This window comes from Homalodisca vitripennis, chromosome 4 (assembly GCF_021130785.1).
Source record: "Homalodisca vitripennis isolate AUS2020 chromosome 4, UT_GWSS_2.1, whole genome shotgun sequence".
Classification (NCBI taxonomy): domain Eukaryota; kingdom Metazoa; phylum Arthropoda; class Insecta; order Hemiptera; family Cicadellidae; genus Homalodisca; species Homalodisca vitripennis.
The window spans coordinates 172,412,045-172,437,296 of record NC_060210.1 but is presented as its reverse complement, the minus strand read 5'-3'; the positions used below and the strand labels follow the sequence as shown (position 1 = coordinate 172,437,296).

The 25,252-nt window shown below is 30.5% G+C and overlaps 1 pseudogene; it reads left to right on the top strand.

Annotated features, from left to right (window-relative positions):
• The first annotated feature begins 6,306 nt into the window (after window positions 1-6,306).
• The window catches only part of LOC124360644, a 36,378-nt pseudogene continuing 17,432 nt past the window's right edge, over window positions 6,307-25,252 (top strand).

The following is a 25,252-nucleotide window of genomic DNA, read 5'->3' as shown; positions in this document are numbered from 1 at the left end:
AGTATTTAATGCATTAGATGATTTTTAATTCGTCACTGGCGCAATCTGGAGTAAAATTTATATATTAATGTTTTATTTACTATCTGCATTACACTACCGATCAAAGCACTGTTTACTTATTATTGATAAAATTCAAATGTAAACAGATTGTTTCAGGAAAGTTTGTTGAACTATAGCTGTCAACAGCTGTCAAGATACGTTTCGTTCTTATCATAACATTCGAATGTAAACAAACTAATTTTTCAATTTGAATTCGACTTTATTTGGTGAAATGAATGTGTTATGGGTGGTAAAAAAGCACTCTAAATGTTAATTCAGACCAAAAGCTATACCTGTTCCAAATTTCAGCACAATCCGTGTAGCAGTTTCAGCGTGAATTCGATGACAAACCTCGAAACATCCAAAATATTTCAAACTTTCGCATTTATAATATTAGTGGGATTACATCTGTCAAATGAAGTTGTGATCTAAAATTTTATAAACAGTATTTTACTAATAGTATATGTATATAATTAGTGGCATTGCAAACTTGTTTTGCTTGTCTAATGTAAATTAGTGAAAAAGACTACTACGTAGTTTCATATCAAAAGAGTATGTTATTTGACTTGTGTCATTATAACATATTGTACAGATAATTTTTTTTGAATCAATAAAATGTAACTGGCAAAAGATGAATCCCCTTCACAAAAGCAAACCACACCTTAAAAGTGACACATAAAGTTCCAAAAAAATGCTATTCTGGTTAAAACAATGTGTTTCCAATAACATACTTACTTACTCTTAATCCTGTGGCCACTTGAAACCCAGATGGTTTTTTGACCTCGCCAACAATGTCTCTCCAACTTCCTCTATCTTGAGCCACTTCCAGTGTAGCGCCAATCGTTCTTAAATCCTTCTCCACCTGATCTCTCCATCGCATCCTAGGTCTGCCCAATGGCCTCACTCCCTCTGGTTCCCCTCGCCAACACCTTCTTTATCATTTTATCTTCTCCCCTACGGGCAACATGGCCCATCCATCTCATTCTTTTACTCCTGATCAGTGCAAATCACATCGGGATCATTGGTATATTTCTCTTAGTTCTCTGTTCTTCCTGATCCGCCATATGTCTCCCTTCTTGAACTGGTCCAAAAATTCTTCTTAGTATTTTGTTTTCAAAGGTTATTAACTTTTTTTTTGGGATTAACATTCCAATAACATAGCATGCTCAAAACATTTTTACAACGTGTGATTCTCCAATTCTATCTAGAATCCATGTAAAAATACTAATAGTTTCTTAAATGTAATTTTTATAAACTTAAAATAATTGCTTGGGGTTTTCATAGTTACAAAGACAACTGATATAGAAATTCTCTCTAAAAGGTTCTTAGTGTTTAAGTATCCCTTCCAGTTCAGTTAGAAGAAAGGTTGGTTTCACAAGTAGCCATCATCTCTACATGTAAAGTTGAATATGCATTATTAGTTTACATGTTTTATGTACACAACATTGATAGAACAATAACTCTCAATGGTGGCATGTTAATATGATTGTAGCTTAAAAAAGCATATCATTTTTTTTAACATGGACTTGATTTAGTAACAATTACGTAATTATGTTTTGAAAATATATTCACTTATAATGGTTCAATTGTATCAGAAGTAAACTTTTAAATGGCCACCCACCATCATGAAACAATGAGAGTTATAGAAAAATAAGTAATGATAAACGTTACTTGAAAATTTTAAGAAAAGCATAAATTTTTATTTATTATGTGAAATACCCGAGATAAAAATGGTGTCCAAATGTGAATGACTGCCGTCTTGAAACATTTATTGGTTAAGACTGGCTAATGAACTTTAACCAAGCTACGTATGTAACTTCTGCCTATGTACCATGTTTAGTCTGAATCTATTAAAACTACAGTAGTTCTTGTATTCACAATTATTCCTGAAATGTTGTACCTATATTATTTAAAACTTTGTATGCTCACTACCTGGAAATTATTTTACGAAACCCACAAAATATGCAAGAACAAACATTATGATAAATGACCTGAGAATTAGAAAATTAATCTTATTTTGCGCTGTAAATACACAATAATTGATATACGACTATTCCTTTTCTAAACTTCAAAGGTCAACATCTTGAATCCTTATGAGATTTGCTTATATGTTTTCCTATATATATATTAACATTTTTGCTTGTATGCCAATGGCTGCAGTCTTGAAAATGTTTTATTGGTTAAGACTGACTAACAAACTCATCCAAGCTTTGTGCAAGTACTGTCTTTATACTAGGTTTGGTCTGGATATTTTAAAAACTACAGCAGTTATTGTGTTCAAAACTCGCATTATATTGCATAAGCCCGTCCAAAAATTTGTATTATATGGATTCTGAGGATCATGATCGGAGGAAATGCAAAACATCTTGTGTAAATTCAGTTAACTATTACCAATGACACATTTTCATATTTAGTATTTTATTATTATGCTGGTTTTTAGCAAGTCCTGATTCCAGAGTTGATTACAGTTATTAACAAAACTATAGGTTCAGTTTATGTAGTTTAGTACATAGTACATATCACCTTATTTTAGATACACATTTTAAAAATTCAAATACAAATAAGAAATTAGTAATGTTATAACACCTTAATAAGATTTAAATATCAACTTTAGTAATTTGGGTAGTGCAAAAATAAAATACTTACAATTTAAATGTGTAAGGTTTATTGACAATAAACTTCAATTACTGTTCAAGAGAAATGACAGAAGGAGAAATGTATTTACAGTTATCTGACTTCTACTACAATATATGATAGTCGGTATGTTTTAAGCTGCAGATTGAATAATCTCAGAGTATTTCTTAATTCTTGCTTGCAATGCTCATGTCCACATACTTGTCACCAATACTGACAATCATGCCTCCAATAATATTGGGGTCAACCTTTGTTTGCAGAAGTATGTTCTCTCCCTTCTTGGCAAAAGATTTCAATGCTGCTTGGAGTTCTTGTTTGGTTGCATCATCCAAAGGCTGAAAAACATTTGAAGGATTAATTAAAATAAAACAGACTATTGTCTTCAAGATTTTAGTATATTATTACATAAACAATTCATGTAACTACTAAACCAAAAATAAAATCTAATAAATAACAACCACACGTTTTGCCTAGCACTACAAAATATAATGAAAATGGCGTCTGAACCAATTTTGAAGGTTTCTGTGTTATTTATTTTGCCCACAACAACACTATAAATAATTTATTTTAGAGAAAAAAAGTTTTTAGTCTGGCTGATGTTTTGTAATAACATTTTTATAGGAATATTGTTTATATTCTTTCATTATTTTAGACATTTCCTTGTAGTAGTTATATAAATATAAGTAGAAGTCATTGCTGATAATGTGAATACTGTTAATAAGTAATAAATAAAAAAATATCTGTTCCTAATTTTCTGTTAACAGAAGCTGGTTAGTAACACATACCGGTTTATTTTATCAAGTTCTTTTGTTGTTGCTGATGTCTTCTTCTGTTTGAGGAATCAAAATTAAGTCTTCAAATAGTTCTGGATAATATGAGAGTACTGACTCACACTGGACTAGACAAGGGATCTCAGTGAAATGTTCTGTTTCTTGTCCAGCTTACAAAGTTAGCTAGGCAAACTTTTATTACAACTTCTAAGTTTACTTTATATGAAGATGTATTAACTCCCCAGATATCTCCTTCAGGAAAATGGCATTACCTTAGCGTAGACAAGTTTTATTCACAACCAAAGCTATGCTTAAAAGCGTTTTTTTTTTTTTTTTTTTAAGTGTTTTTTTCCTTCCTTCCCCTTATTTATCACGGTTTTGTGTTTAAAAATTATTCTACTTTTTTAGCAGTGTAGTAGGTGATTCACCTAAAATAGCCATTTCTGTGCTTAAAAATATCAATATTTTGAAAAATAAGCAGCTTTAATTAGAGGCATGTTTTATTATTTAGGCTTGTCCACTATCTGCCCTATCACCCCTTTGAATATTATTGGTTGAATTACCAAGACCCTCTGTATGCTTATATAAAAAATAAATAAACATAAACGAATAAATAAATTTATATTCTAATATATATATATATATATATATATATATATATACAGGGGTGCTGAAAAGTCCCGGGACGGTCTAATAACTTTTGAACTAATTATAATATAAGAACCAAAATTTACATCAAGCTTTTGCTCATATAAAACTATTATTTTATGTATTTCACCATGATATCCTGCTTATGGGGGACGTCCCGCTAGGGGTTGGTGAAAATTCTTAAATAGAAGCATAGGTCGAGTCGTACATCAAATTAAAGCTCTTTTAATTAGAAAACATTTTGGCGAAAATCTGACGTAAAACAGTTGACGCACTACAAAATGGCGGACACTCAAAGATTATAAAATACGGAATTTTTCAAAATGCAAACATTCTGGTTGTTAGAGAAAACTGAGACACTTTGCCGTCAGCAAACTGAAGGCAAACCACTTTGAACATTTGTTATAACTGTTTTGGTAAGTGATTTGAAGTAAAAGATGTAAAATAAAAGATTAAGTGTCTCAGTTTTCTCTAACAACCAGAATGTTTGCATTTGAAAAATTCTGTATTTTATAATCTTTTAGTGTCCGCCATTTTGTAATGCGTCAACTGTTTTTACGTCAGATTTTCGCCAAAATGTTTCTAATTAAAAGAGCTTTAATTTGATGTACGACTCGACCTAGGCTTCTATTTAAGAATTTTCACCAACCCCTAGCGGGACGTCCCCCTTAAGCAGGATATCATGGTTAAATACATAAAATAATAGTTTTATATGAGCAAAAGCTTGATGTAAATTTTGGTTCTTATATTGTAATTAGTTAAAAAGTTTATTAGACCGTCCCGGGACTTTTCAGCACCCCTGTATTATATATATACAAGCTCCTAGGAATTAATGTAGACTCAAAATTAAACTGGTCAACTCATATAGATACTGTCTGTAACAAAATCTCTAGAGTAAATTACTTACTTTGGAAACTCAAAAGTTTTGTTAGTCCAGAGTATTTAAGATTGGCATATTTTGGGCTTTTTCAGTCGCACATATTGTATGGTCTACTTGTATGGGGTCATTCTTCACATGTCATTGACATTCTTGTGCTACAGAAAAAGGCTGTTCGTAATATTGGAGGAGCCAACCCACTTGAACACTGCAAACCTCTTTTTGTACAATTTCAAATTCCCACAATAGTAAATCTTTATATTTTTCAAGTTTTATTGTATACAAAATCTAATTTGAATTCTTTTTCATACTAAGGACAGGGAGATCCATCCAATTACAGAACACTAGGGGAAGGAATTAAGATTTGATCATATTGCCTCACAGACTAGCTAAAACTAAAAAGCTCGTTTTTTAAAATTAAATTTTATAAATTTTTTTTAATTAAGCTGCCTGATGATGCGGAGGAGAGCTTGTTTCCTTTAAAGACTATATTTAACAAAAAAGTTTATATGATTGGCCTAGTGAAAAATCCTTTTTACACAGGCATTGGAGGAATTCATTGAATGTGGCCATATTAATGTTAGGTTTTAGTTTAATTAACTAAACTAATATATTACTTATTATTTATTGCTACTTTACTTAAATTTTTCATGTGAACTTTTTTACCAAAACACTATCTTTTTGTGTTTAATAGTAATTTTTAGCTTTAACAATGTATGTAATTTTAAAATGACTTGTCCTAGTTTCTGGTAAAACAGATCAATGGAAATAAAATGATTCTTATTCTATATTCTTTATATACTTTTTGTGATATTCAATGTTTATTGAAATTATATATATAATATATATATAGAGCGTGTTCACAAAAAGGAGTGATGCACAAACTTCTGTGGCTGATATTTTACTCATAATTTCAAACACTTTAAAAGTCGGTTTATAAACATAGTTACGAGAAATTTCTTGTTTGAGTTGGCTAGCCGCCATTTTGTATTAAAAATGTAATATCTCTAAAAAACTACTTAAGCTAAGATAAATTATAATTTGGCCACATATGTTTAAATATTTATAATAGATAATAGAAAATATAAAAAAAAAACATTTGTGTTGTTATTATGTTTAATATTAACAATTGGGGGGGGGGGGGGGTGGGGGGGGGGGGGGGTGGGGGGGGGGGGGGGTGGGGGGGGGGGGGGGTGGGGGGGGGGGGGGGTGGGGGGGGGGGGGGGTGGGTTTTGACAGAGTTGTTTATTAGTTACTAAGTCTGCCTTAAAATTCATATTTATCGTTATCATTTAAAAATACTTTTCTTTGATTTTAAACTCTGATAAACATCAAAATCCAGAAATTTATTTCAGTGTCATATTTTACAGCAAACATGACGAGTCCGTCTAGCCCAAAGAACCTTCCCAATGACCTCAAGAGCCAGCTCGAAGGCTTCAATACAGACAATATGAAGAAAGCAGATACTAATGAAAAAATTGTTCTTCCTACAGCTGAAGGTATTGTACCAAACTAATACACAAAGTTCAGTATGAATTATCATATAGCAATGATTAGTAAATATCATTGTTATCATGCACCAAGTAGTAGTTTTTGTCATCTAGTTTGTAATGCTGCAATTTACTAAAACATTAAATTGTGCTTTATCTGCTATCAAAGAGAATTTTGAATTAAAAATATAAAAGTATGTTGTTTGTCACAATTAACGATTAATTGTGGAGGATATTTTCTCTTTCCCCACTACTACTCTTCAGTACTACTCTTGTCACCTTCTCTTATCACTTCTTATTGTAATATATTCTTAATAGGATTAGATTACAAACATAACTCTATTCTACACTTGTCTATAAGATAATATTTCTTTATTTATTACTTTGTTATTGGAATACTATCTTATAGAAAAGTAATATATATATATTGAAATATTAATAAGTAGCTGTTTTTAACATGCAGCTTCACACACAATTTTCAAAATTAAAGGGTGCAGCCTTTTTAGTGAAAGCAATGATGTAATGTGATGGAGCTGTACAGGTATGATAATTTTCAAAGAGAGGTAGGTATATGTATGGTACTTATTATTTTAGTGGCCATGGTTAAGCGATTAATAAGTTAAATACAACTTTTTACGTGTTCATGTATTTTTTGCGAGTGTAGAAGCAGGTCAGGGAAACCTACTTTGATAAAAAAAAGTCCACCTCTAGTGTTTGTAATCTATGTCCAGTCTAAGATATCTCCAGTGCGATAAGTTGAGTTTGCATATAGGACTGATGAGTCCTATGTCTATGGCCTTTTTATTAAAAAAGGGTTTAAAAATGTCTATCCTCATAGTTTAGTTTCACTTCCACTCTAATTGATTTATGGTGCCAAAGTTTGAGTTTGCCTAGTTGCCCTGACCAAGAAAATAAATACATATGTAGATTTTTAAAGACCTACTTTAGTCAAAAGGTTCAATTACCGGCCCTTGTATTCTACTTCCTGACTAAGATATTTCAAGTGCCATAGTTGAGTTTACCTTTACATAACAATAAAGAGGATATACATTACTCCTCATGTATGATTGAAAATTTACTGCAGTAAAAAAAGGTGTCTTTTACTACTTTTTAAATTTACTTCCTATCTAATTTATTTACACTTACACACTTGAGTTTGCATTGTTACTCCGACTAAGAAAATATACATATATATATATGTAGATCTCGCTAACCAACTTGGATTAAAAAAGTGTCTACTTCTGGTGTGCAATATTTCTGGTGCTATAATCGATTTTTCATTGTTTACCCTGATCAATTAAATGCTAACGTAAACTAAAAAAGGCAACTTTGGTTGAAAAGTATCAGCTTCTATATCTTGGGTTCTTTTGGCATAAGAGGAAAAGTGTAAAATCCTGTAAACTAAGTTCATTCGACATTTCAAAATAACGTTTATAATAAATTGTACATGATAGAAGTCATTGTTGTTTTTCGGACTGGAAGAGGATGACTCTTTAATTCCTTTTATTTTGTCCATTCCCTGTTTCTCCATAAAGCACACTGAAAATGTCATATACAACCTCAAGGAACCAAACCTTTTTGTACCTCTTGTGCAAACTGTCTGAATCTGTTGGTTTTCTTGCAAAAAACTATGAAAGCACTTTGTAAAAAACAAACTATTAAAAAGGAATCTAGTTAACATGTTTTTACCAGAAATAGGACAAAGTAAGTCTGTTTGAGCCTGTATTTTCCTTTAACTTGTCATGCAATAGTTTTTATGCAGAAATGTACTTCCTGTTTTGTCTTAAGTCTTATTAATATTTAAGTTGATCCTGATTAAGAGCTAAATGTGGTTATCCCTATTAATTTAGAGACATAGAACTTGGAAAATCTGCCAAATATAACAAGTGTGAAAGTAGTTATGTAGCAAAATTTTTGGAATCAACCGTTTAAAAAAAAATATATACTTGATACATCATATTTTGGAATGTAAAAATAGAAAATACTAACCTCTTTGGATACAACTGTCTAATTAATCTACTTATAGTGTCTGATGAGTAGATTAAAAATGACAAGTACTCATGTGTTTAAAGTTTGTTATTAACAATGGATGATTTTAAAGGATAGTGGATTCGGATAACAATGGCAAAATGTCGGAAATCCTACTATCCTTTCAAGTTCTTATAGTGGCAAGTAACTAAATATTACTATGGACTAGTAAACATTCTCAAAATCAAATGCAAATATTTGTTGTGTTTCAAAAATATAAAAGTCGTGTAGAGATCGTGCAAGTTGTTTTGAGGAAGTTTATTATCAATGTATAAGAACAAAAAAAAGTTAAGAAAATTGTTTTCTTATTCACTTATAATAATTATAAGACATAACTTTTCAGTAATTGTAAAACTACTCTAGTGAATGAATGTTAATGCTTTGAACTATGTAGATGTATTGTTAGTTTTCATGTACTTCTGTGCTTTTAGTTTGATGTTGGTATTGTGTAGTTCGTTACTGGATAATAGAAGTGTCTTGCTATTGCATGTTCTGTTGCATGTGTTTTATCGTAATTTTTGTTACAATAGACGTTAAACAGGAGAAACAACATAATCAACTCATACACAGTGTTGAGAATTTTAAAGCTGACAAATTAAAAAGAACCAACACTCTGGAGAAAATTGTTCTACCCAATGCTGAAGGTATGATTATAATATGTTAATACATCATTAACACTTTTAACCTAACCAACAAGTTGGTTAATGTACCGTGATAATAGCAACTTATAAGTCCTTCTGTTATATAACATCATTTAAACATAATTATTGTGGTCTTTGAATATTATTGATCTGTTTTTCATTATATTTTTCCGTGCAAATGGTGGTCTGATTTATTTCCAAGCATCTGGTATTATATTTAAATGTATAGTACGTTAACCCTTTGGGTGCCACAGTGATTGATTTTTCATTGCTGGATAACCTTGCTAAAAAGTGCCAGGTCACAATCTGTTGTCGCCAAATATTATCGTAAAAATTAATCATGATCCTTTTTATATCCTTTATTGTTTTTTAAAATATTATATTTTTTAACTATCCTACAATAGAAACAAATATGTAATTCAAATTGTCCTTTGTGTAAATTAAGATAAAAACACAAAACAAGAGTTGCAATAACAGCTGGCGATGAACAGCTGACACCTAGTTGGCGCTTGAACAACTCGCTGCATATAGCAGTCTGTTAAGTGCTTTGTTAAGTTAATATTTTTGGTAGTTAAGGAAATTGTTGTAACTGTTTCTTTAATTGTTGTATACAATACATGGGTCGTGATCTCTTAACCGTAAGTAAAGATGAGAGACAATTACTTAGAGATTTGTCGAGTAAAGATGGTGATAATGACAGCTTTTAATTTTATAAAATATTTGATGATGACACTGATGAAGACCCTACCTAAACATCAGAACTGGACACATGATGAAGATTTGTGAACCTTAATTCTTCGATCATAGGCCCACACTGCATGTGCACTGTATGTACATAATCTCAAAAAACTGTTATGTAACTATTGTATTCCTGGAAAATATGGTACTATTATCTTTTCTCACATTTACAAGGTTGTAATAAACTTTAAAAAATTGTTCCCATAGTATCATTTTTTGTTTTTAATTTGTAAAAAGAGTAAAAAAAGAATAGTTATATACATTTTTAATATTCTGCTGTTGTATTGGTTTTATGTTATTTTCTTGTTGTGCATTTCAATTCAAACATATTGATACCATTTTTATTAAAATACCATAAAAAAAATATATAAAATAATTATAATTTTTCCCCTGAATCTCTGTAATATAGTTCAGTATTGATTGACACTTCTTATATACGACATACAACATAATTGTGAGATAAATTTCTCATTTACTCAATTAATACTACTGTGGCATTCAAAGGGTTAATGAATAGATCAAAATTAGATCATTGCAATTTCTTAATATGCAACTAATCACTGATTTACTAGCTCTTGCTCTTTATTAATTATTATCACTTTTACCAATGTGTATTATATTTGTTGTTTATTATGATTCGAGTTTGCTACAAACAAGATATTAATAGCACGCCTAACTTTTACACCTAAAAATAGATGTACAGTGGCTAGAAACATTACTAGGACATGTAGAAAACTGATTTGTATGGTGAAATTAACAGTGTAATTGAAAAAGTTCCAGAAAAACCTCATCTAGATGTTGCAGTATGTCAATAAGAGTATTAGTTCTGGCATAACAACATATAAAAATTGCTGTGCACCTCCATATAGAACCAAATGGCAAATACCATACTTAGGTGGTATCCTAGCTGGACGGCAAGAGATACATGACCTACAAGGGCGACGGCCACTGCTGTCAGTGGCAAAATGTGTGTTCACACTGAGCGCCGTGATAAGGCGGCATGTCGTGAAGACCGAGGCAGCTATGCTTGATCCCACTCTGTCGTGTCACCGGTGTAACGCTACAGACTCTCGTGACAGTCACCCTTGTTGTGCTCAGCTAGGGCATTCACACTACTTACCATGTGTTTGTATCGGTCGATTTTGTCGGCCGCATCGCTCTTGTCGTCCAGCTCGGACACCTCTTTATTTGGTTATTATTTGATCCAATCGTCAACAGGTCGTTTTATCAAATGTTGTATAACGTTGACCTCTCAAATAATAATATAAAAATTGAGTGAAGAACTGATAGTTTGGTCCTTAAATTTTGTATTACTTGGAGTTGAATTGTAGGAAGGTTTTAAGTTTTTAAGAGTTTTAAAATCGGTTTTCCTGTAAAATTTGACTACATCTGCACTAACTCCTTGGTTAGCATTGTTCAATGTCACCTTTGGATGTTGAGAGAGTGAAATTTAGCACTGGAAATGGTGTATGTAGTGAACTCTATTAATTTCTGAATTAAAAGAAACACAGAGTTTTACAATCCTAATACCGTGTTGTGGTATAAGCAAGTCAGCCGCTTAGCAAAAGTATAAAACAAATGGTCCAGGAAGACACACCGCTTGCGGTGGCAGAGTCACCAAGGACAAGCACTCGGCAAAAGACTGCTTGCTGATTCTAGCTCCGGCTTCACCAGATGGCTGATGGGGCTGGGCAGGGATCGGGTTAAACAAGTGATTGCCTTGATCACTGGACACGGCCACTTCAGGAAACACCTAAACACTCTAGGTTTACGAAATGAGGACTCAGGAGTGTAGACTCTGCAATAAGTCTGAAGAGACTGCAAAACACATAATACTGGACTGTGAGAGACTGGGAGCAAGGAGAAGGGCTCTTTCGGTGATAAACAACCAGGCGACGAACCAGATGCTAGAATCGGGGAAAAGCTTCTTAGCCTAATTAAGGGCACAAAAATAGGCTTACCCCTCTAACATCAAAGGGGCACACAATAAGCTCAGGTTGACGTGTGAGGATCTGTGTATCCACCCCAATACCCTAAAGCAAAAAAAAAAAAAAAAAAAAAAAAAAAAAAAAAAAAAAAAAAAAAAAAAAAAAAAAAAAAGCCTAATACCGTAACACTTAAAATGATGTCTCTTAGATTGAAGTGTTAAGAAAGTTAGAGAAATCTAAAACCTGAACACTGTGAGGTGAGTATCATTGGTGTAACCGTAGTAACAGCTTGATATGGTGGTTGCTTATAATAGTCCTATTGTTACTGCTTTGCAAAGTGCATGCGTCATTCTTCCATAACATTTATGACTAGTTCATAAATGTTCAGTTCATCAGTATGATTGTTAAACGTTTTTTCCAAATCAGATTAAATCACATTGTATCAAATAGATTAATTAATAAATTAAGTTAAGGGGGGGGATTCACCACTGAAAATAAGGAAAAAAATATGAAATTTTCAAAAAAAAGTTTTTTTTGTCATATTTTGGCATTTTTGTCATTTGGAACCTACTGAACAAAAACATAATATCCTAAGACCTATATTTTAACCCTAAGTATGAAAAAAATAACGTTTTTTTGCAAGCGCGTCAATGTTCAAAATTTCACATTTTTACTAGATACCTTATTTTTTACTAAAAAACATCATAATATCTTTTATATATTTCATTATAAATATGTAAACCAGATATTTAAATCTAGTTTAATTACGCATATCAATCATTGTACTGTTTTATTTTCATTACTCTATGCTGTAGAAGAAGAAGAAGTAGTAATAGAATTAAAAACAAAACAATTTGTGTTCTGTCATTCTGTCATTCTACTGTTGAGTTTCAGGCTGTTTGTTTTGAGTGAAGTTTAGTTCATTTTTATGCCATGAAAATATGGGAAGAGTCAAGAATACAAAAAAAAAATGTTGCTAGAAGAAATAAGGACAATATTGCAAAGCGGTATGAGGTGCAACCTGGCAACCTACGTCACCGACCGACTACTTACAATTTATATATATATATTATATATATATATGTATTTTATTGAAACACTGACATAATAATATGACCTAATATTGATGTATAATTACAACTTTTTGACCTAATATATTGTACAAATTTATTTCAGAACAATAAACTAAAAAAATATACGTGATATATTAGTGTTGAACCTACGTTTTACTTTTATTGCAGTTTTCCAAAAGTTTGAATTTCCATAAGTTTTCAGACAAAAATCGATATATCTTGGGAACTAATTGAGATAGAATGTTCATATTTTTACCCACATATTAAGTAGATCTTTTTATATATATTTAGGTAGAATTAGACTTTTAGGTATATATGATGGAATAGAAACATAATTTTATATATATGCATGTTTTTTTTAAAAAAAAGTCTAAAGTCTAAAAGTTTACTAAATTATTTTATTAAAACGAATAATTGCTACCATGATAAATCTACCTAAATATTTAGATTAGATCCATATCTTCAAATTAGGACCATGAGTAGTGCAATATGTTGGATAGTTTCTTAGATATATCAATTTTAAAATATGGTCTGAAAAACGCGGGAAAAAACCCCGTTTTTATTCGCTGTAGGCTGTATATGACAAACTATTTGGCCGTTTTATATTTTTGGTATTTTTTGTTAGCCTACTACACACTAGAAAAAAAAAAATGGTTTTAAGCTATTTTTTTTTTATTGTGTATTTTAAAAAAAAGTATGTTTTCAGTGGTGAATCCCCTTAAATAAAATAAAATAAATTATTCCTATGCAAATTATTTATCTTAAGATTGCTGCATTATCTTAACTTTTATAACGTTGTTATGTAATCCCCTAATTGATATTATTTTTTAATAATTACAAGTTAAATCCCATAACATAAGAAATATATTTTTTGAATTAATCTTCATTCTAAACAAAATAATTGTTTTGTTTTTTTTAATATTGTTTGAATGCAAGTTATGACATAGAAATTGCAATTCCTCTCATATACTAAATCCACGGCTGTAAGTTTGATGATATGTACTCAGCAGCAAATTTCAACATCATTCCATAACTTTAACATTTATGCTAAATAAATCTTATGTTTATGAATTCTCCAAGTAGTCTTTTGTAATAACATAAGCTAGATGTCTTGTTATACTGTGTCTGTGTGTTACAATATATTTGTGGGACGACAATAAATATTCTTGGTTGTTGTGTGGTTATTTTGTTACAGAACAAGTACACATTGAATCATACAAAATATTATATATCAAAAGCATTCCTATTGTCATTTTATGTTAGGTGTCATTGTATAATATGTACAGTGAGAAGTTTTGTAAACAATAACAATTTAATTATCTTGAAATTGAACTGCTTTAGGTTTTAAATTCTATCACTGAAATACCCCTTTCGGCAGCTTAATAGAGGTGAAGTGGAAATTATTTAATCAGTGTGAGTTTTTACAGTGTTGACTGTAATAATTTATTTTTTTCTGAATCCGATACCCACATTCTTCTGTCTTTAAATTTAATCATTATTTGCTTTCATAAAATTGCTTACTCTGAGTACATATAAACATTATATTTTAAATACAAATAAATTTAATTGTTTCTATCATTCCTTGGTATAAAATATAACTCTATTAATTGTGTAAAAGTCGACCAACTTCATACAATGTATATTACATATTATGTATGAAGGCTGTGTTAATAGTATTATTCAGAAAAATACTAAGATTACTACTTTCTTGTTTTAAGATCATTCTTGGGGACATAAGTTAACAAAAGTAGAAATGTAGCTTGTCCTATAATGAACAAATTTATAACTTATTGTAATTAATAAGTACCCAGTTAAAACTTCTTTTTATATTGTACTTTGAAAATTTTATTTGTATTGGGTTATATTTTTTAAATGCATATATAACATTATGTAACATTTTTATGAATTTCCAATTTATAATAATTGATATGTGTATAATAAAGCAATCAAAACCATATCTCATTTGCTAGTTCCTTCATCTGCATGCTTTCATAGTGACAATTTATGCACTGGCTTTTTCACTTTTTTATACACTCCTGAATATATACAGTGAATATATATATATATATGTATGTATGTATATATTAAGAAACATTATTTTAGATGTACTAATGAATGTTGTACTTTTGTGCACGTGTAAAATATGAATAACTTTGCTATCTTTTCTTTTTAATATGAATATCTTTTCTATAGAAGTATTTAGCTTTTAATGCCTCACAGTGAACATATTATGTTTGTAATGTGTAGAATGTTTTTCAGACGAATAGTCAGTATGAAAAATGTCTAGCTATATTTATATTTGTAGATTAAATTAAAAATTTCCATATTAGCTCTGAGACTTTATCTATATTAAAACCGTCGTAGATATACAAATTACAAATTACATTGGGCATTAATCATTGGCTAATTTCAAGCTAATTGTCAGAGTAGTAGCTCTATTTTCTTAAAGTTATCTACAATTATGAAAGTGAAATTTGCTTATATATTTTCTCTCAAAAATAAATTTTTTATAAAATATGAATCAATCATTAATATGGTTGGCACTCGTGATAATTTTTCCCAATAATGATTTGACTAGTAATATTTTTGTTCAGTTCTGGTAATTAATGTTTTAGATGTTTTATTATCATAGACATTTTGAAACATCAGATGTTCCTAAGAATCTTAATTTGAATTAATGGGACATATTCTCTCATGCACAGATGCGATGAACCTCTGTTAGCCAATATTTCTACACATATTAGTGTTTCTATCAATATATAATTTTTTTAACAAAGTTATGATTATTTAAAAATAATAAAGTAATCATATAATATAGATGGAATATTGTGCTCCTGTAGTATATATGTTTGTAAAATTATGATGGAAATAAAAAGGTTTTTTTTTAAATTTGACATACAAATTTATAGGTAGCGGTTAGACTTAATTTTCTTTAAATTTCTACCAATGGACAGAAATAGTGAAGGAAAATACTAAATCATTACTGTTAATGTTTAGTATTTAATAAACAAATATTAAAAATCTACTGCCGGTTTACCCATGGAATTCAAAAGGGTTAATACCTGTACTTAAACATGTTTGCATAATTTCCTATTCCTGTTGACTTCTATTGTCTAATTCTTATGAACATTTGTGAAGAGTGTGATTGTAAGTTTCCTAATTGTATACTTTCTAACATGTTATAGATGTAGCAGCAGAGAAGTCACAGAAAGCTCTGATAGAGGATGTAGAGGGCTTTGACACAGGGAAGCTCAAAACATGCCCAAACACAAGAAAAGAATCCTCTGCCTGATAAATTTGGTAGGTCTAGCTACAACACTATCTAAACCTTGCTTGGCTTTCTTAAACACTTTTTCTTTTACGTGTTTTTGTGTGTTTTGATTTTATCATTTAATCATAGTCCAATATGTTTTTCAAACTTATTATTGACATGATATTCATTACTTACTTTCATTAATTTTTAGAATGTTGCATGCAATTGTATAAATTTACAATCATAATTAATTTTATTATTAGTATATTAAAAAATTTAATATTATAAAAATTATTACAATGTATTTTTTAATTCATTGCATGTCAAACATTACTTTACAATTTTGTCACTTTTCTCTACAGATTGTCTATTAGAAAAGAAGTTATTTTCACTCAACAATTATTGTGCACATTTTTTCATCAAAAAGGTGCAATATTTTGTTTGAAGAAGATTCCTTTGTTGCTTTTTAATCACATGTGGTTTTAAATTACATTAAAATACAAAACCAATATTTAATACATATTATTGTGAGGCCTTTCGATATCTTGGATATCGAAAGGCCTCACAATAATATGTATTAAATATTGGTTTTGTATTTTAAATGTAATTTAACAGTGACCAATATAAGCTCCATCTACAGCATTTCAACATGTGGTTTTGATTTTTTTAAATTATTAACACCTTTATTTGAAAAAGCAGTCATTATTAGACAATTTCTAAAAAGTAATGCAACAAGACATCTAAATAGACCACTCACTTGTGACAGTTTGACATAAAAACACATGTTTTAATAATTTTGTCAGTACTTGATAGATACATAATCTATCTTGTATTTACATTCTTTTACAAACACATTACAAATGGGTAAAATATTATTATAATTATGACTTATCAGGATTCACTGGTATCACTTGCTATTTTACTTTCATTTTATCATAATATTATAAAAATAAAAATAATCTTAAAATATATTTTTGAGGTTTTACCAATTACATTTCAGTTTACTTAAACAATATCTACTGTACATGGAATAAGCCTTAATATTTTTATTTGTATATTTACAAACAATTCATTGAATATTTCTATTACACATTAAACAAGATGTTAACGTTTAAATTACTTGTTATTTGATTATTTTCTTTGTGACATATTGTGAATTGTGATACATGTCAATTAAACTGAGCTGATACATTACTAAGTCACTGAACAATTATAAGAGCAGGTAAATGAATATTTTTGATTAGTATCGGCCCTAATATATAGAAAAACAATTTGAGCATATGGAGATTTTGATGGTATTTTACTGTATTTTATATTAAACACCCAAACCTCGAACCATCAGCATATTTTAAAATAAAATATTTATTAGGAAAAATTATATAGAATTTGTATATAGATCCCTTCATGCTTTTTTAAAGTATAATATGTACTCCATGAAAGAAAGAAAAGTAATGAAATTTTGAAAAGATTCAATAAGAAAAATAATAATTTGTATCTGTTATTTTGTTGTCATATAAATTGATCAGTTGTTTTCTATGCACCATTCAAGAAGGGCCTGCATTTAAGAAATAGTATTAACACTTAGTATGCTTTAAGCGGACTACCAATAGTATATCGCACCTGTCTAATAAACTAATATACATAGTGCACTAAGGTTAATCCATTATAATAGTGATATCATTTTCCAACACTGTTATCTCAGAATTGCAGGCTAGATTGTCTGCTATGATGTCACAGAGTGTGGCAGCTTTACGACTTCCATTGAAGTGTTAGATTATACTGTATGTATGGAGTAGGCTGTGACAGTGAATGATTGTGCTGGCTTTCCAGAGTTCATGGTAAATCCATGACTTCAGAGCAGTCTGATATAGAACATGAGAGTTGTCCTGGGGTCAAAATTCAGGACATAAATCAGAGGTTACTGATAAATAAAGATAAGCAGTCTTCTTGTGTACATATACTTTTATGTTGATACTGATAAGAAAGTGGTTATCATGAGGTGATTGGAAGCTAGAGGTACTCCATGTCATGGCCTCTCACCTCTTATTTATGAAGAACACTTTTCCCAAAGCCAACTATATTTTGGTTTATTTACACAATTTAATGACTAGCTGGAATTGGTGTGTAAGATTTTGGCGTTCTTTTTGTTAAGGCAAACTGAACAAAAAGAACAGTTTGGGATAGTAAGTGTGTTCTCGCATGGCCGGTCGACATTTTACCAAAAGGGTCTGTGTTCGTGTAGTGTTTCAGGATAACTAGGTGCCAAACACTGGTATATATGAGCCTAGATCTACAGTAGATTTTAATTGCATATTCTCAGGCAATGTTAATTTTATTTGTTCAAACAAATAATGAATATAAAAATACTGTCTTGAATAAAAAAAAAAGAATTCTGTTGTTAATTATGATTAAATAACAATAAAGCAAAATCACCAAAAATGAAATTTGTATATATTTTTATAAGAAATAGAAATTTGGTTTTTCGTGGATAAAGATTTTTTAGAAGCTGCATTATGGTATATGAATAAAGGAAACATGAAGGGTTGTTGAAGTTGTGCAACAATAAATTTTTTTCTATGTTAACAAACATCAATCATTGTTAAAAAATTACAAAAAAAGAAACGCCAAAATTGCTGAGAAAATATTTGTTTGTATAAACTTGTTAGAAGCGATACAGTGCAAGAAGCAATACAATGCAATATGACTAAGTATGATTATCTGGGTTATTGTATCTTTTAAGAAAATAAAACATAGTATTACAAAAAAAATTAATACAATTCCTTTATTGTGTAAGAAATAAAAAAAAAAAACAAAATATACAGTAAAGTTGTATTACTTTACATTATTTTTAATAATACACATAATGTATGAAACAAACTCAACATGGGATTTTGACTTAATATATGATCACTTTTGCCTCTTATCAAGTTGCGTGAAAAAAAGGCCAATTGAAAATTTCAATGTTGGGATTTATTATTTGCTAGGCTGGTGGTAATGATGTTTCCTCACTTATATTTAGTGTCTGTGAAATAATCATAAGTGGTTCAGTAATTGCTCTAAACTTGAGGTTTGATGTACAATACAATAAATATCGGTAAGTATTCAAAAAGAAACAGTATATTATTTTAAAAAGTAAATAGAACATACTTAGAGCATGTCAATGAAAGGTTTTTGAGCACTTTGGTATGAACTAGAACTTTGGATATGTGTTTGTTGTGCATGTGTGTGATGCTTAAATTAATGCATTGCATGTAGCTGTACTGCAAGAAAAGCAGCATCTGAACCTCATAGAGGGTGTTGAACACTTTGACAAGTCAACCATGAAACATACAGAGACACAAGAAAAGAATCCTCTGCCTGGCACTCAAGGTACTGGTTTATGCTCATTTAGATTTTAAACTAAGGAAAATTCTGGTTGAATAGCTGTGTACAGTATTGTATTTCAGTTTATCATTCTTTTGCAAAAGCGTTGTAAATATGAAGAAGTGTTTCTGTAGTTCATGTTAATGTTAGTTATATATTAATTAATGCTTCATTTATTGCAAGTGGATCTATGTAAATATTAGATTCCTCAATAAATTTGTTATAAAAATTATTGAGATAGGATTAAAAATGTAAATTTATCAACATTGATCACTTTTATATTCATTTTAAGTATACACATTATTATATGAGCTAACTACATAATCAAAACACTTGAACCAATAGTATTTGGTTATCCGTTATAAAAAGCCGTCATTTAAATGGTATTCATGGATATCCCGTCCAATTATATACCCTCTCCTCATATTAATTACTTTTGGAAGAAGTAAATAAGATTCAATTGTGATAAAATTAAGAGCAGGCTGTAGTGAGTTTTTTCCCATAAGAACAATGTTAAACTTTAAGCACTATTCTGCCCCTATTTTTGACCAAAAGCATTGTTGGAGACATGGCTCATTCGAAAATCCTATAAACACACATGCTTTTTTTTAGATTTTTTGTAAAGTTTATGCCTTTACAATATTTAAATGATGAAGTACAAGTATTTGCAACTTTTTAAAAATAACCAATAAATATATAGAAAACTCATTATTTTATATTATAAACGTTTATAAAAATATATTGTTTGTCATATAAACTAAGTATTTCTGGTATCAATATGTTTTTGATCAAATATAATAAACCATGTTTGATCCAAACAAACATATTTGGCTTTTTCTTGACACAATAGCATGATATGACAGTTTTAACCAATGTAATTAGGTAGTTCCATAATCATGCTGTATGGAGATAGTTTTGTTATAAAACTTTGACTACATAGTTGTATAGTACTGTTGTCTTCTAGATAGCACCACAATACATGCTGTCAACTCCTCCCCATATTGTCCATCATATGTCAGGTTGGCATAACTGTGTAAAATATTATTTTTCTTGAAATTTAGTCAGTTGATGTTTGTTGTTTTACAGATGGATCTTCCAAAGTATAACATTTCAGTTTGTAGCTTGAATCAAGTTTAACTTTGAATTAACGATTTTCCTAATATAGGAATAGTTTATTAAATTGTGTTTATATCATTAACTTGTAATAAATCCACACCATATAAAAAAATTATTAAATGTAAATAATGTTTAACATGTTAAAGATAGATAGACTCTAACTATTAACTGTGGATTAAGGATATCTAAAATACTTATAAAAGATATAGTGATTTGAAAACTTAAAATATTGCAAAAGACCCTAGAAAAACTTACCACAAAATCTACAGGTATTCACATCTTTATCTTTTTTGAGTGTGTATCATTTAATATTTTTCTGTTTACTTAACAGTACTTTCAGGTTGTTTAATTTGTTTATTTTATTGGTTCTTGAAGTCCATTCAAGCTCTAAACAGCAATAATTTGACTGTGCCTCTAGAGTAATATTTGTAATAGAAGTCATTAAATTGCTTAAAAAACTTAGTCCTTGTTGTTGTTATTCATTTTAAAATAGTTTTAAAATTTTGAAAGAAGTTCAATAACTAACTATGAAGTATAGACCAATCATTTTGAAGAATGAAAATAAAATTATAGTAGTTACCTATTGTTTTAAAGTAAAATTTTTAGTAGCATTATTTTGAATATCGTATTATTAAACATTGTATTAACACTTTGTATTATTTATTTTGTGTTGCAGTGTTAAACTTGAACCATTGTATGTTTGTTTGTAGCAATTGAAGCAGAGAAAGGCCAGCAGCAGTTGATCGCTGGGATTGAGAACTTTGACACAACAAAGCTGAAACATACAGAAACCTTAGAAAAGAACCCACTTCCTACTAAAGAAGGTACAAACAATGGAATATTATTTTACTAGATCTAAATTTAATTGTCTGAACTATCACTTTGTTTTGTGGAAATTTTAATATGCTTGTATTAACATTAATAAAACAATAAATAAAGATTACAAAGTAATTCAATTTTTAATTTATAATGTTAAGAAGTTTTAATAATGTATGACATAATTTTTATTATTATTTGTACAATCTTGACAATGTGTAATGTTTAGGTGGGATATGATGCCGGTTGATCCAAGGAAATATGAAATACTTAATAAAATGTGCTAACACGACTACTCAGAATGTGAATATATAACAAAACTGCTGAGAATGGATTGTGCTAACACTGACTACTCAGAAGCTGAACAAAACTGCTGAGTGTGGGAATGGGATTGTGCTAACACTGACTACTCAGAATGTGAATATTATTACAAAACTGCTGAGTGGGAATGGGATTGTGCTAACACTGACTACTCAGAATGTGAATATTATTACAAAACTGCTGAGTGTGGGAATGGGATTGTGCTAACACACACTGACTACTCAGAATGTGAATATTATTAACAAAACTGCTGAGTGTGGGAATGGGATTGTGCTAACACTGACTACTCAGAATGTGAATATTATTACAAAACTGCTGAGTGTGGGAAAAGGGATAAAGAAGGTACAAACAATGGAATATTATTTTACTAGATCTAAATTTAATTGTCTGAAGTATCACTTTGTATTGTGGAAATTTTAATATGCTTGTATTAAGATTAATAAAACAATAAATAAATATTACAGAGTAATTCAATTTTTAATTTATAATGTTAAGAAGTTTAATAATGTATAACATAAATTTTTACTATTATTTGTACATCTTGACAATGTGTAATGGTTAGGTGGGATATGATGCCGGTTGATCCAAGGAAATATGAAATACTTAATAAAATGTGCTAACACTGACTACTCAGAATGTGAATATTATTACAAAACTGCTGAGTGTGGGAATGGGATTGTGCTAACACTGACTACTCAGAATGTGAATATTATTACAAAACTGCTGAGTGTGGGAATGGGATTGTGCTAACACTGACTACTCAGAATGTGAATATTATTACAAAACTGCTGAGTGTGGGAATGGGATTGTGCTAACACTGACTACTCAGAATGTGAATATTATTACAAAACTGCTGAGTGTGGGAATGGGATTGTGCTAACACTGACTACTCAGAATGTGAATACTATTACAAAACTGCTGAGTGTGGGAATGGGATTGTGCTAACACTGACTACTCAGAATGTGAATATTATTACAAAACTGCTGAGTGTGGGAATGGGATTGTGCTAACACTGACTACTCAGAATGTGAATATTATTACAAAACTGCTGAGTGTGGGAATGGGATTGTGCTAACACTGACTACTCAGAATGTGAATATTATTACAAAACTGCTGAGTGTGGGAATGGGATTGTTAAGCCAGTGTTATTAAGAACCTGATAGGGCCTTATTGAAACCTTGTCCGTCTATGCAATAATACTCGATAGAAAGATTCTAAAGAAATGTACTTGAAACTTGGTACATGGTTCAATACTCCATTTTATCGGTTTTATTTTATTATTATTCTGTCAGTAAGTCGAGCTACTTCGTTTTAGAGCAGTCCAAAAGTTATGTTATTGTACTAAACTTAGCTAAATGAAATATTATGGGTTCAGATCATAATAGTTTGTAGCATAACACAATAACGTATCTGCTGCCATTGTCAGTGTCGTGTCACTGACTTTTGATGAAAGTATGAATTTACAAACTCAAGCATTGTGTGTTTATTTACTGTCCCATAAAAATAAAGTTTCATCAATAAAATTTTTTTAGGTTTTTGTTTATTCCTCATTGCTTTAGTAGATCTATCAATGTTGTAATATATTAATAAAAAAATTCTTATACTAAACATTAAAATAAAGCTGTAACAAAATTAGTTTTATTTGAAGTTCACGAATAACCCTTACATTCAATCTTTTCATGAAACCAACCAATCCAACAAATTAACTTCATCATTCAGTAACTTGTTGTGTGTGTGTGTGTGTGTGTGCACGCGTGTGCGTATCTAATATACTATACAGCCGCATGTGAAACTGACTGACTGACTGACTCACTGATATATAGATACAAATTCTAAACATAGTTCTAGAAGTGCTGGAAACTTGAAATTTGGCACGCAGGTACCTTTCACAATATGACCCGGAGGAAAAAGTCTGAAAACCGGACTTTTTTTTACTCTTAAACCCCCTCAAAAAATTCCTCAAAAATCGCGCATTCTTTACCCCTGCAGGCATTTCTTGTAAGCCTGATAGCGGGTGAAACCGTTGGAGCTAGCTTCGATCTGACGAAAAATCGTTAGTCAGGAATGAAGTGAACTACAAAAAAGGTCCAGTGACTTTTTTGTCCTATCTCGTGTGGTTAAGCGACAAAACGCGGGAATGTTAGACATTCCAGAGATTTTTTTTGCTTAAAATAAAGTTTCGAGCTCGATAGCGGCCGAACGGTAGGTTGTAGCTCAAATCTGATTGACCCATCAAATTAGCAAATTTTTGCGATCTACAGAAAAGGTCAAGTAACTTTTTGCTCTATCTCCATTAGTTTGGTCGAAAAAACGTGATTATGTGCAATTGTTTTGTAATTTTCACGTGAAAACTTTGTTTTTTGGGGTCGATAGCGGCGAAACAATTGGTCGGAGGTCAAAATAAAACAAAGGTTAGATTTAGGAAATAATATGATCTACAAAAAAGGTCTAATGACCTTTTACTATATCTCCCATTAGTTTGACCGCAAAACGCGATTAAGTGAAAATATTTGGAAATTTTCGCATACAAATTTACATTCCGGGCTGATAGCGGCTAAACGGTTGGTCGTTTAGCTCAAATCAGATTTTCATGTGGATTTAGAAAATAACGTGATCTACAAAAAACGTTCAGTAACATTTTGCCCTATCCTCAACGGTTTTTGGCTGCATAACGCGGTTTAAAGTTTTGATTTTTTGAGTTTTACGTGAGATTTTGTTTTCTGGGCTCTATTTCAGACAAAACCTTAGTTTCTAGCCCAGAGTAAAAATTTGATTTTAATACAAAATAATGCGATCTACACAAAAGGTCCAGTGACCTTTTACTCTATCTTCCATGATTTAGTCGTAAAACGTAATTATATTGTAAATTTCACTTAAAAACTTACTTTTCGTGCTCGATAGTGGCCGAACTGTTGGTCCTAGCTTAAATGTAAAACTTTATGTAAGTAGCTATTCATAGGATCTACAAAAAAGGTCCAGTAGCTTTCTGTCGTTTATCTTTTCCGTAAGCCTGATAAATGCTATAAATGGCTAATTCTTTGTCGTCAATTTTTAGGTGTTACAAATTTTGCAACTATAATTAGTGCAATTCATGCTGGTTCCAGATTGGACTTGTATTACGACTCCCGTTAACGAGTGACTAAACCCCCCCCCCTCCACATCGGGAGTTGGCTGAGCGTTAGTGAAGCTTCAATAGTACATAGGGACAGAGTGCTTTTTAAAATGAAATAGTGATTCCTTATCAACACTCTGGTATGGAATGAAAATTTCCGAAGTAATATAAACCCCCTCATCAACGTTTTATTTTGATAAAATTACTGTACACATATTCTTGTAGCACAGACACACATTTTCCAGAAAAGTACCACGCGTTCTAATAACTCCCGATAACATTAACCCCCCTCCCGGAATTTCCTGGTTGATGCACTCCTGATTAAAAACAAACCCCCTGATCAACCTTATAATCTAATAAAGGCAGTTTTAAATTTATTTACATTAAATCTGTTTACACAACAGC